The sequence below is a fragment of the Corvus brachyrhynchos genome, unplaced genomic scaffold (genome assembly GCF_000691975.1).
Source record: "Corvus brachyrhynchos isolate BGI_N302 unplaced genomic scaffold, ASM69197v1 scaffold152, whole genome shotgun sequence".
In the NCBI taxonomy this organism is placed as follows: domain Eukaryota; kingdom Metazoa; phylum Chordata; class Aves; order Passeriformes; family Corvidae; genus Corvus; species Corvus brachyrhynchos.
In genome coordinates this window covers 7,061,114-7,070,557 of record NW_008237447.1, presented here as the reverse complement: position 1 = coordinate 7,070,557, position 9,444 = coordinate 7,061,114, and the positions used below count along the sequence as shown (strand labels likewise).

At 38.8% G+C, this 9,444-nt stretch overlaps 1 protein-coding gene across 11 annotated transcripts in view; it reads left to right on the top strand.

Moving 5' to 3' along the window:
- The window catches only part of ROBO2 (roundabout guidance receptor 2), a 1,044,784-nt gene that overhangs the window by 318,134 nt on the left and 717,206 nt on the right, over positions 1-9,444 (top strand). The gene's annotated exons all lie outside the window — the stretch shown is intronic.

The window sequence follows — 9,444 nt, the reverse complement described above, 5'->3', positions numbered from 1 at the left end:
GGCACAGCCAGGTGAGCAGCACTGAGAGGCACGGCAGGAGCCCTTGGCTCGATGGCTCAGGAGGAAGAGCGAGACTTTGATGCTCTTGGACTGTGAGTGGATGAAAGCCCAGGGGTTCCTTTGTTCAGGGTCTCTCCATGGAGGCACCAGCTCAGGCTGTTCCTGTGTTACTGCACTGTGGATAAATGGCTTTATGGAACGAGGCATTTGTGACCCTGCTGTGGAAATCCTGGGATGGAGCCTGTAAGGAAACCTGGTCTGGCTGTGAGTGGGTGTGCAGGGAGTCCAGCGGGACCCGTCAGGTCACTGGAGCCACCCCTGGGAAGGCACCTTGGTCCCAGCAGTGAAAATCTGTGACTTTGGGAATGTGGCTGCCAGACAATCTTGTGAATGGTCGCACTGGGAAGTTTCCTTAATGCCGTGGAAAAGCAGCTGTAACTCTGTAAACAGTATTGATTCTTTAAGGTATGCTGATAGCTCAGATAGAAGCCGTGCTGGCCTTGATCATGTTTGAATGTCTGCATGAAAATGAGACTGAACTGGGATAGGAGTATGATACATTTCATTTTTATGACTACTTCCCTCCTCCCTTTCCACTGTAGGTATTCTCCTCTCAGCAGCCACTTGAGTGTCATTGTCAAAGCCACTCTGACAAAACCTGAAGTCCCTGCTGCCCTTCAAAATGTAAAGGGTTCACCCAGTGTGTGGCACATGATGAATGGGTTCCCTTCCCCATATCAGCAAAGCAAGAAATTGTATTGTCCTTTGAAACTTCTTTTGTTGCTTCCAATTTTTACCTCTCTCAGGTAATGGAAGCATCGCGCCCTTCTGGAATATCTGTGGGTATCCAAAGGGAGCAGTGCCCTCTAAAGGTCGAAGGTGAGATGGACTGCAGCTTCCTATGGAGCTTGGGAGGTCTTTTCAGAGTTACAAATGTGAAGGTGTTTTAGGTCACAGCCAGCAATTAAGTATGAAGTCTGAACACCCTGAAGCAGCATTGTAAAGGGTACTGCTCTAGTCTTGCCAGATTTACAATCAGAATGAGGAATAACAATACAAAAGTAATACACAAATTCAGTAGTGTTAAAAACATGATATAGTTTAAAGTTTATAATCTTAAGGTGCATTTAGGGCTTGGTTTTTTGTTTGTTTGTTTGTTTTGAGATAATAGAAAATACCCAAGTGATTTTTTCCATAGCTGCTACCCCAATGTTTGCTTTTTACTTATTGCACAAATCTGCAATTTTAAATATTTAAAAATCTAGCAGTAGGTTACCAACAAGCAAATGCCAGGGGTAAAAGTCAAAATGGATTAATAAGATACCTAGAGGGTAGTATGTGATATTGAAGTAAAAAAAATTACATGAGACAATGAAATTTGAACTGCTACATTTTTCATGTATCAGTAACAATAAATAGTAAGGCAGGTAGGCTTGGAAGGGTTTCCTACATTTCTGTAATGTATTATGCACTGGAACAGCTTATTCTAAATAATCCAGTGAAACTTTTTTTTGGTATTTCAGTTCAAAAAGTTCAGATCACCTGCTGAAAAGACAAACCCACAATTTCTAGGAAAACATTTTCACTCTCAAACTATGGATATAGTCTAGAATGTGAACCAGGTTATCTGAACAAAAGAAATTGGATGGAATCTCGAATTGCTTTGGAATGATGTGCCTAATAAGATGTAAATCTAATGACAGAAATTAGTACACCAATACTGGAAGACAATGGCAACTTTAGTGCTAATATTCTATAGGCTGGTTTTGGTCGGATTTGGAAATATATAAATTAATATAATTTAGAAACCCCAGGAGGACCATGGTGTTGTTATGCTGGATATGACTAAGGGACCAATTCAAAAGTCATCTGAGGATTCTCTGAAGAGGAAGTTCCCCCAGTGAATCAAAATGGATTTAGAGCCAATGTGTTCTGCCAGGATATCATAAAACCATTTCGGTGCCAAGAAGGAGCAGGTCCAAAGAATCAGATTCTTGTCAACTACTGCCTTGAAGACGATTGAACAGATGCCACTTAGGTCAATGGTTTGATAAATGAGGGAGGAATAATTTTTTTTCTGCAAGGAAACTAAGCTTGGAGCAGCCAATGTCTTGCCAGAGTTCAACTCATGCACTGAGCTTCTCAGACAGACCTCATGCGGAACACCAGAGTAGTAGAGCTAAGATTTTTCTCCCACACTGAAAAAAGTTTTTGGGGACGTGAGAGCTTTTCACACTTTTCCACATCACTTCAGCATAGGAAACTGCCAGGCCTCAATTTTCTGTCCATAAAGGAAGTACTTAAAATTATATATGAAATGAAGCCATGTGCAGTTTATTAATGTCCTCCCAGACAGCCCTGTGCTGTTTCTACCCTAAACAGCCAAGTGTCATTTTGGAGCAGTGGTTTAATGGGTAATCTTTAGTTGGAAAACCAGTATAATTTTACTAATTATAGTTGTGTTTTGGTTTGTTTGGAGAAAGTCTGAAAAGGACTCTTGAATTAGAAAAGGAGTGACTTGTAGAGCAATAGCAGCAGTTAAGAGATAGGTTATGTATGGCTACTACGAGGTTATAGGGATATTGTTTTTCAACAATTTGGTAGTATTAAATGTTTGCTGTTATTTGCAAATTGTTTGCTCTTAGTAAATATTTCTGACCTTTGTTTTGCCTTTTTTCTTTTTTTTAGCTTAGCTTTAAACTATAAGAAACAAATACAATTCTGTGGTATTATCCGTAGAAAATCTATCTTCAGATAAAATAACTTTACCTCAGTTAATTTTACCAAGTTTGAGTTGAGGTAACCATCAGTAAAAGTGTCAAATGCAACTTCTGAATTATTAACTGTATTCCAGGTATATTGTGGTATTAGAACCTCCCTTTTTAGTTTTCCTTTCTTGATCTTCTCTAAGACTTTTGTAGAAAATGAAACAAAAATTGCTTGTAAGACCATGGTGCAATGGGTGAAAATTTTGGATCATTTTCTGAGCAGAACATTTTGACAAAGTAATAAATCTATGGGGTAGAATGGAAGTAATTCTGCTCCTTTCTCTCTGCTCTGTGTGTGATATTTGCATTCTCAACAAAGTCTCCTGAACTGCCCATAGCTTTCTAAAATACGAAGTCTTGCTATATAGTAGTATTCTGCATTGCATTAGATTTAATAAATAATGGTAAAATGGAGGAGCACAGATATCCTGGCAGGTTTATGCAAGAAAACAGGGATTTGAGATAATCCCTGAGAAATATTTAACACAGAAATCTGGCTTTCACTGCTGGAAGAGTGATAGTAAATCAGGGCTTTCTGTCATTTGGTTTTTCTGTAAAGAATATTGCTTTCAGTAACCTTCATCAAATTTCATTTGACTTGCATTTTAATAATATTTTCATAACCTCACACATTTGCTCGTGTCTTTCTGAGAAGGAAGCTCATCATTGCGGCAAAAGGCTTCAAATATTGTAAGTTCACAGAGCTTCACTAAAACCAATCAAGTGACACTGTAATGCACCTAACCATTTTCAAATTTTCAAAAGAATATTTAGTTTTTCTTTAGTGAAAGTTCTTGGGAATACCTATCTGGTACCTGTAGTACCTTGCTCTGCCTGAGTGATTTACAGTGATTTTCCTGTAATATGCAGTGATTTTTAGGAGTCTGCCTGCAGCTAATTTTAATGGGAACTGTGGCTAAATCAATGTGCTCTGTTTCAAATAACCACATCCACTGAGTCTTTCAATGTGTTCTGGATTTTTCTGATATGGTTTTTTATCAATGTGAAATGTGTATCTTCATTAACTACTCCCTGATCATGTTTAAAGCAGGATAAATGCCAGGAAATCAAAGGTTATTTATATTTTCAGCCTAAGAACCAATTACTTAATCTAAAGACGGACACAATAAACAGGTAATCTTGTGTAGACCAGATGTTCTTCTGGAATTTGAGATACTGGGCCAGAAATACTTATTATACTCTTGGTTAGCTTGTATCCAAGTATGTTTGCTGTACTCTACTACTATATCCTTCAAGTGATTTCAAAGGCTTACAGAAGCCCTGCATGTGAAGAAGGGCTACTTTATTTGCTTTTTCAGTTAATGTGGTTGCACAGAAACCACATAAAAAGGGTAGAAATTTAAAATACAGTTGTGCAAGTACTTCTAAGAATTTAAGCTAACACATATTTGCCTGCTGCAATATTGGATCACATTCTCCTAGTCAGCAGTTTGACAGCTTTCTCAGAAACAGTCCCAAAATTGGTTCCTACTGTTGAAGCTTTGCATGTTTAGCTGGCTGCACTGCAGTGCTACCCCAGACTGTGCTTGGTCTGTTACTTGGTTATTTTAAAGGAGCATATTTGTAACCCTTCTGGCAATGGAATATTCTTTTTTCTTGTGTTGTGAAACTTGTTGCTTGCTCATTGATACAACTTTATTTTTCCAAATAAAAAGTTGAACTTAGTGAACAAGACTCTTCTCACTGCCATAAAATTTTGTAATTTTTTATTGAGTGAAGTAACTATTTACTATTTCTATAACTGATATTACTTCAAGGAAAAGCATTTTATCCTGGCTCAGAGACTGTACAGTTTCCCAGTGTAAATACTTTTGTTGTTTTTCAATAGAGCTAAATATATTTAATAATCATGGTAACAAATGGGTTGTATACAGGAAGCTCACCGTGTACATTCCTCAGCTTATGCGTGCACTTACCCATTTAATTTCTGTTCATTATTTATACTTCAATTCAATATCCTCTGAGAGCTTAATGCCATAGGAGAAATTCCTTCTCTTTGTCCCAGTGTGAAGAGAAATTGCACCCAAAATTTTATGAACAGGATATTTTTTCTTTTTGTTCCTTTCCACCCCACCCCCACCACTTCATCACTCTGTCCAAGGTGAGCAAGTCAGGTTTAAGTGTTTAAAGAATACTTAACTTTGTGTTTGTAGTGTCTAGTCTGGCTGCAAAAGCCAAATTAACACCTGTACCACAGTGCCAAACTTTGGGAGATAAACTTTCTGCTATGAATGTACAGTAATTTGATGCTTTCTCCAGGATCTTTCAAAGGCTCAATCCTGATCTCTCCCTGAAAAGCCATGAGGTCAGCGGCTGTCTTTACTTCTGGCTGAATCCTGTGGGGATTAATTATTCTCAGCATTTTTCAGGTCTCATTTCCTAATGAGTGGGCATTTATGGAGACTGAGCCTGCTCCAGCTGAAAAATGCAAGTCAAATAATGGTGTGGAATGAAACCAAAGAGAGACTCCATTCTCCATTCATGACTTCCTGCACTCTAATTTCTGCAGAGGTCCTTTTGGTTGTTACTATGTTCTTTTTCTCATTGTAAGACAGATGCCATAATAGATAATGTGTTCTTTGGTTTATTAGCTTTCATGAGACATTTTTCTTTACACTTTAATTCTCTATCTCATTGTTTGCTTGGACAAAGGAATAGCAAGGAGGTGAGACCCCAGAAATTTTTCTTACATGCTTTCCCACTTCTGTTCAAAAGATTTGTTAAAGATATTTATTAGCTTCCATAAATAACATTCTAATCAAGCATTTGGATCACTTCAGTAACAAATGTTTATTTTTATAAGCAATGCTTTAATTTGACATTTTGCATAATGCATTTGCAATAAGGGTGCCATGTTTGATGGATAAATACCAAGAAAAAATCATATTGCCTAATAAATAATGTCGGATGTAGATATCCCACTCATTTAAAGCAAACTTGTCATGGTTTATTAACTGTATTAACTAGTCGCTTTTTTATATCTGGGCATAAATAACATGAAGCATTTTTGAAAGATGCCCCTTTCAAATGACATAATATTACCCCTTTATTGTCACAGATTATTCATATCTTCTCTGTGGTGGGCAAGTTGCCAGTGCAGCAACACGTATTTGAGCATATCTTCATATACTGAGCCATTGCCTTGTCTCTTGGGGTGAAAATTACTGAAGCCAAGGTGATTGTCCTAAGGAAATTAGTAGGGCAGCACATTTGTAAAGACATGAATCTGAATTTATGTAGGTGGAACATTTGCCCTCAGGATTATCCAGGTAGCAGTAGTCTTGCTGTGTCTCTGGACTGCCTCCCTCAGGCTGCAGAGCCCCTGGCATGGGATCCCACGAGCTGCTGTCCCACGCGGTTCCTGTGGCTGGGCGTTGATTATGGTTGCACCAGCAGGCTTAAACAACAGTGAACACCTGCCCTACTGTTCCCTCTGTGACCAGCAGTTCATACCCTGCTCTGCCAAGGGTTACCAGGGCACTGCACTGGCTATATGGACAAAATATGCCTTTAATAAGATGTGTTTAAGAAAGAATTTCTGCTTGGGGTGCTGGTAGTGGTGAGCCATCTGTAGTCTCATTTTCTTCCCAACACAGTCCATTCATAAAACTGTCCACCTATTCCTATTTCAAGTAGCACATATTTTAAAAATTTTTACCCTTCTCAATCCTCCCCACCTCTTTTTTCTGAGCTGGCTTCAGGATGAACTTAGCTGTAGAATCTCAACTACCCTTCAGTGTTCAGTGGGAAGTTGCTTATCTAGATTGAATGTGACTCTTCCTTGTTTCATTTTCCTTTGTTGTCTTCAAAATCTCGGCTTTCTAAACAATCCTAAGGTAAACAGATCAGGGGTGTGACTTATTTCACTAATGAAAACATGTGCGTCATAACAGAGCTGTGGTTTCAATTACGTCTTTGTTACCCTTTATGTAAGAGTTTCAGTTTGCATAAATACAGCTTCCAGCAAAAGGTTTTTAAAATCTTACCACCATTATGATGTTAAATTCAGCATCTGAGCACCCTGGTGTAGTGGAAGGTGTCCCTGCCCATGGCCGGAGGGTTGGATTTAGATGATCTTTAAGGCCCCTTCCAACCCGGCCCATTCTATGATTCCATGATTTCTTTGTTTAGATTCTTGCATTTTCTCTCTTTCTTCTTTCATTCTTCTACATACCATTTCTCATCTGGTTCCGAAGTTAATCTCAGATTTCTGTCTTCCTTTTTTCTCATCTGTATTTTAGCTTCAAGCTGACTCTTTACATTAGCTGATTAACACTACTACCTGATTGAGTTGGTCTATCCAAATGAGACTGTCATGCTACCTACTACAGCACTTCCTTCCTGGAATCTGCTTTCCACAACCACTCCTGTGCAGAGGAGTGCAAAGGACACAGACCTTTAGCAAAATCATGGTTATGGCATTTTCTAGAGCTCTGTGAACGATCCACTTTAAGTCAATAGCTTTTTGTTGCCATGAGTTAGTTGGAATCTGGGGAGGATGGGAAAGGAAGGGGAATGTGTATTTTAAAGAGTTCTGATTAACAGAAGAAGAGCACATCTATCCTCTACCTGATACCTTCTCAGTAGGGAGAGTGTTAGTCCCTTGAATGTAAAGGAACTCCTGAATTTGGGGACCCTGATAGGGTGGAAGGCATCGTGGTTTACAGCGCAGAGGACAGCTGGGAAAAAAGTTTGTTCCTTGGCCTCAGTTCCACAATTTGAGCTGTAAGTGGAAAAGCTTAGTCAATCTCATTTACTCAGTGCCTGCAGTGGCTAGATTGCCCACTTCCCTGCAAGCCATCCCAAAAAGGCACATCTTCCTGCATTCACAGGAACATAATATAGAGGAAAAAGTCAACAGGTGTTCCCTTTTCCTCTGATCTACAGCTGGTAGTAGGTCCCAGTTGTTTTGTATTGCTGCTGTTATTCTAGGTTAATTATTTCCTATACTGGGTAACTCCTTCAGATTGTATCTTTATGCAGCATTATGTATTTACACCCTCATTATGATTTTAATAATGCATTTCATTACAGTTGGCAATTGATGGTTTTCATTACTGAACAAACTGTCAATTTACTGCTAATGCTGCTTTAATTATTGACTTAGTTTGATTTCCTTGGTTTAATTCTTTCCATCTGTGAGGAAAAAGGTCTTTGTGGAACTGGAAATTTTAGATTAAAATTTTAAAGTTTTCTCAGAGAGCTTTCAGGAAAACTGTTGCTAATTTTCTTAAGGCTTTCCGTTCTTCTCGATTTTAGCATGTGTTTGTCAGTCCAGAATAGCTCATGGCTCACTGAAGACCTCAGGGTAGGGCAGAAATGCTGGTAACACCATGTAACCATGAACATAGGATTTCAAACATTACTCCTACTCCAGGGACAAATCTGACTTGAAGATGCTGAATATGATGCCTAAGTATTACCTGCTGTGGAGTTCATATTTATGAAAAGGTAAAAGTTTGTGGAGACTACATTGCCATACAGTGCCTCTAGTAATTTTTGTATTTTTTAAATAATTGGGAACATGTGCAAATGCAGTATCTTCTTTGTAGTTATGTGTTCTATGGTCTTTATTGAGAGGAGACTGGAAGAGAGAAAGTAAATTTAGATGATGCTCCAGAACTGTTCTGGTGGCCAGAGTGTTAAGATGTGTACTACTCTTTGGTGGAGGATCTAACCAGTTGTATTGTAGGTACTGCAAAGGGGCTGCAACAACTTTGCCCTTCCTTAACCCCAAAAGGCTGCAATATTTGGACATGTAGGTGTGGAACTGATGAACATGGTTTAGTGGTGAATTTGGTAATGCTGGGTTAATGATTAGACTTGATAATCTTAAAGGTCTTTTCCAGCCTAAATGATTCTGTGGTTCTATAGTTGAAGCTGTTGATGTAGTTTGGAACCTGTTTCTAGTCTACTCATATGACAAGTCATGCTATGGAATTTGATTTTCCAGCGGTCTGTGCCAATTTTATGTTATTGTATCTGTGCTGATTTCTGGCAAGTTGCATATGTTTTATTTATCTCCATCATATGATGTGAAATAAAAATATCAATAATAACTTTAGAGCACATATAGAAAGAAAAAGAGAAAAGCAGTTTATAGTCACTGTGAGGCAAGGGTCAGTTCTTGCATTTGGGAGTAACTTCTCTCTCCATGTTTCTCTGGTGACAATCTCAGTGGAAAGTCATGTGAGAGAATTTATTGTTTCCTCTCAACTTTTAATGGGATCTAATAAAACTTGAAGGTAAACCAACAAATCACAAGCTATACTAGTTTGAAAACAAACCAGTGGGAGATCACAAGTCAGGATTATAATTTAATAGGAAGATTAAAATAAATGCAATAGTACAAGAACTGTGACAGAGTCAGGATACAGCCTGACACCCTGTTAGTCAGGGTGGTGGTAGCAGCCCAGATGAAGTGGTTCTGTTGATGGGGTGATCCTGCAGAAGGGTTTGGTCTTTACCTGAAGGTCCAGTGGTAGCTCTTGTCCTCTGGGAATCCAGTAGGTAGAGCTGGCTGTGGTGTTCCAAACCTCAGATTACATCCAGGTAGGAATGCTTGGTTCCTCCCCCTGGGCGGAGCATCTCACAATGGGATGGTGTAATTTTATGAGTCATGCAGTGAGGCTAGATAGCCCATTAACAGAAGATA